Source organism: Trachypithecus francoisi, unplaced genomic scaffold (genome assembly GCF_009764315.1).
Source record: "Trachypithecus francoisi isolate TF-2019V2 unplaced genomic scaffold, Tfra_2.0 Contig01440, whole genome shotgun sequence".
Taxonomy (NCBI): Eukaryota; Metazoa; Chordata; class Mammalia; order Primates; family Cercopithecidae; genus Trachypithecus; species Trachypithecus francoisi.
This window is the reverse complement of record NW_022681431.1, coordinates 24,337,262-24,341,729: the sequence shown is the minus strand read 5'-3', so window position 1 is coordinate 24,341,729 and position 4,468 is coordinate 24,337,262. Positions and strand designations below refer to the sequence as shown.

The window sequence follows — 4,468 nt, the reverse complement described above, 5'->3', positions numbered from 1 at the left end:
ATGTTTTCTAGAGTGTCATTCCCCATACATTCATAGATTACAGGCTTATTTACCATAAACAATCCTAGTAGACCAGGTATATCCTGTTAAAGGCATGCCATGGATAAAGGTATTTCTTAAGTAGATACTAGCAAGAAGTCAAATTAACTTGTTGATAAAATTTGACCAAGTTATTCTTCTCCATTTCTTGTTTTCTGTTTCCTCAGGAGTCTCCAGAATAGGAAGGGTGGATTTCAAACTAACTGATAACTTTTTTTTTCTTTCCAGAAAAATTTAAACACCTATTGCTGGCTTTGAAAATGGAAGAAGTATGCCCTGATTGAAGGAATGTAGTGGCCTCTAGCAGTTGGCAAGGTAAGGAAATATCTTCTCCCTTAGAGCCTCCAAAAAGAACTTATGCCCGCTGCATCTTGATAGCCCACTGAGACCCATTTCAGATTTCTGGACTATAGAAATTTAAGACAGTAAACTGCTGTTGTTTTACACCACTAAATTTGTGGTAATTTTTAGAGCAGCAATAGGAAACTAATTCAGGCATGTTCAACTGGCATTTATTCAGAGGTCATGCATGAGGCTAAAACCAAGTCATATGAAGAAGAGTAGGAAAAACTGAAGGAAAACATATTTGGGGTATGAAGAGAAACAATATTTCTAAAGCCTCCATGTAGGAGAGAGATATAATAAGGTTCTGCTGAATTATGTGGTACAGATAATAATAAAGTGTATAATATTCTGAAATGGTCAATGTAAATGTATAAGAAATTAAATGTAGTGATACTACTGTTGGTTTCACCGGTATAGTTACACCCAAGATGGATCTTCATGGTATTTACTACCCTTACTTCCTTTTTGTTATTTACAATCATAAGCAAAAATTCAAGATTGGTCAATAACTGGAATATCCCCTTTTGACTGCTTTGTTCTACTATCATACCCATGGAGCTCTGGAAATAGTCTTACTAGCGCTTTATTGGAGATGTTAGTTGTTAGGATCAGTTCCCTCTAAGCAAGTCAGTTCTATATGTTGTATACTGCACATTAATTTTTTCATGTATTCAAGACCTATGTTAGCTGTTTTGGAGAACAGATGAGTTCACAGATGAGTGGAGGGGAAATTTGTGGCATGAAGACCTTACAGTCCCACCATAGCTCACATATGCTCTGCTTCTGTCTTAATTTGTGCTGCATTCACTCCAACTTACCATATGTCTAACTCCCTGGGAGGAGTGGAAAAAAGAGGAAAAGAAGGTGGCTAAATGAGGCTTCTGTAAAATCCAAGCTCAGGGACATTAACTGGAGATTCATATTTAGATATATAGCTATTATTTGTATTGTTGCATATATCACAAGAAAAAGTGGATAGAAAATCAGGAGAAAGTAGGTTTTTTTTTTGGTTTTGTTTTGTTTTGTTTTGTTTTAAGAAATTGACTTCTTAAATTTGGAGACTTTCACCGTTTGCACTGACAGACTCCTTGTAAAAAATGAAAACAATGAAAAAATTCTTTTTCATTGTTAGTTCCTCAAATGTAATCAGGAAGAAAAGGAAAAACAAATAAAAATTTCAATTAGTAACTTTGAATTCCCGAAATTTTGTGTATTTTTCCCTTTTGGTATATGGATACTGAAATAAAAATTGGACCTGTTGAGCACCTTGATGTTAAGCAAATGTCAAGCCTGCTCATTCAGCAAAATGAAAACCCTGTCACTTTTTATTCTCAGTTCCTGTGGTTAGGCTAGTCTCCCAATCACTGTTTCCCGTACATATTCAGGTATACTGGAGAGACTTTTTGGCCAATTAGCATCCCGATGGTTATGAACATTCATGACAGTGCAAATCCCTAATCATGAGGAGGACTTAATCTAAGAGTATTTGAGCAACTTACTAGAGAGACAGCTGAGATTTCAGTGTAGCACATGTGTTTTTAATACTTGCTATTCTACATTGCTGACCTTTGTTTGAAATAATAATTTCACATTGATATATTTAACCTGTAAGCATTTTACATGCAGGATTCTTATTGTGCATTGAATTTGTGTGTCATGCCATGACATGGAAAGAGCAAAGAAGAGCTGAGTAGGAGAAGTCAGGCTCAGAAGTCTCTCAGATGCCATGCACCACACAGGGAGTTAGTGATGATAAGAATTAGAACGCTATGGCAGGCTACTCGGGTGAGATACTGAGTCAGGGGGGTAGATGAGGTCAGGGGTTTGATGAGGGATAAACAGGCAAGAAATTGGTTCATTTAAGGGAACACTTTGAAACAAAAGAATAAATGAAAAGAAAAAATGTCAGCAGATTTCAATTGTCTAGTCAGTGTGCTGATGGAAAGCCCAAAAGTCAGGTCACCAAGGGACCCCGAATCCTTGGGCAGGAGCTGTTCACTGCCCTTTGAGGCTTACTTGTATGAAGGACTTGAAAGTCTCTATTTGTGGTCCAAAGGAAAGACTTGATCTGATAAGGGTATATACTCCTGTATAACACAACGGCAAATTTCATGTCCTTGTAGGGGTTTCCTGCACCAAAGAATGAGCACAAAGAGAAGCTTTAACCATAAGCCAGTCAGTATCTTTCAATGTCTACATTGCCTTCAGGGTAACTAAAATGAGCATTTATTCTTATATTATTTATTCATTCATTTAATCATTCAGCAGTTATTTATTGATTTTGCCTGTTACATGCCAGGCACTGTTCCAAGTGCTGAGGATATAGCAGTAAACAACATGCATACATTTCCTCTCCTGTTAGAGCTTTTATTCCAGGGGTTGGGTGGGGAGATACATAATAAAGAAAGAAATGAGCATATAATATTTTAGATGGTGATAGGCATTACTGAAGTGAATGGAGCCAGAAAATGCTTAGAGAGAAGGCTTCTTATTTCATATAAAGCAAATAGAAAAAGTTTCGCTGATAAGGTGGCATTGGAATGGAGACCCAGAGTTCATGAGAGATGAGCTCAGATGACTTTTAAAGCATGCCAGCAGGGCAGGGAAAAATGGCTCATGCGTGTAATCCCAAAGCTTTAGGAGACCTGGCATGGTGGTTTGTGCCTGTAGTCCCAGCTACTCCAATAGCTAAGGTGGATCACTTGAGCTAAGGAGTTCAAGACTACAGTGAGCTAGATTGGAGCTAGATTGGGCCACTGCACTCTAGCCTGGGTGACAGAGCAAGGCCCTATCTGTAAATAAATAAATGAAGCAATAAATAATGTTTAGAAAGCCAACAAATGTCCCGATACTCCTTCCTTAAAGAAGTGGAGCTTAATTTCTCTCTCTTGAGCACAGACTGGACTCAGTGGTTCGCAGAATGCAGCATGTCATTTGGGGAGCTCCTGAAGCCTCCTGCCTACATCTGGCAGCAGACCCCTCAGCTTGAGGCACATCTATTGAGACTGCAACTCTGGCTGATATCTTCCCGGCAACCTCACAAGAGACCCTGAGGCTGATCCATGCTTCCTAGAGTCTGTGCTACTCCCAGATTCTTGACCTTCAGAAACTGAGATAATAAATATGAGTTGTATTAAGCTGCTAATTTGGGGTAATAGATCACTAATTCGTGAGCCATGAGGATATCTGGAGTAAGAGCAATTCAGGAAGAAAAATTCCAAGTACAAACATCTCATGGAGGGAGCATGGGGGTGTTTGAGGAACTCAGGACATCTTTCAGAGTTGAAACAGAGTGACTTCTGTGGGAACCCAGCAGAGGAAGACGGTGTCTAAAAGGTAGCAATGGAACAAAACAGTTAGAATTTTAGAAACCATTGTGAGTTGAGTTAAGAAAGGCAGTAAGCTGGAAAGACAGGAGGTAGCAGTCAAAAAATAAATGATTGAAACTAAAATTGTGGAGGGGTCTAGTTATTAGTCAGTGGTGCTTCTGAGAGAGGGTTGGAGACAAGATCATTGGTGAGAGGTAAAAAGATAGAAAATAGAAATCGAGTTTTAAGCTCTTTTTCTGAAGATTTCCATTTGTTTTCTGTCTATACATCTCCTTACATACATACTATGTTAGCTACAGTGAGAACCAAGCAAAATATTGAAATGGGTTATCTCAATTCCAACACTACTGCTTTTAACAAAACAACACAGTGTGCCTTATTTGATTACAAAACAGAACCTGGATTTCAAAAATGATTGAATCTAGTAAATTTCCTAACTCTTAAAGAAGGAAACTGCACAATAAGAGCTCCTCAATTAATACCTCCAGTTCGCCATCACTCTCATCTATTTTATTCAGTATAAACTGATTTTATTATTATTTCTCTGTTCCAAAGAAATCTATCAAATTTAAGCTCTCAGAATTTGGTAATCTATCAGTCAAGCGTGTTTATACATATTTCTCATATTAAGTGTGGCTGATTTTGTTAGCTGTAAGTTGTAATTAATTTCTTCAAGCAACATTTGAGCAAAACAGTGAGTTCCTGAGTCTACATCTACAGGAGGAGCACTCCTCCATTTACTCCTTTTTCTTCAT

General features: G+C 38.0%; 1 long non-coding RNA gene across 1 annotated transcript; it reads left to right on the top strand.

Annotated features, from left to right (window-relative positions):
- Positions 1 to 264: 264 nt before the first annotated feature.
- LOC117092237 lies at positions 265 to 4,181 on the top strand. Its single transcript, XR_004440684.1, has 3 exons — positions 265 to 354; positions 2,508 to 2,593; positions 3,283 to 4,181. It is a non-coding gene; the product is annotated as an uncharacterized LOC117092237 (long non-coding RNA).
- Positions 4,182 to 4,468: the final 287 nt, after the last annotated feature.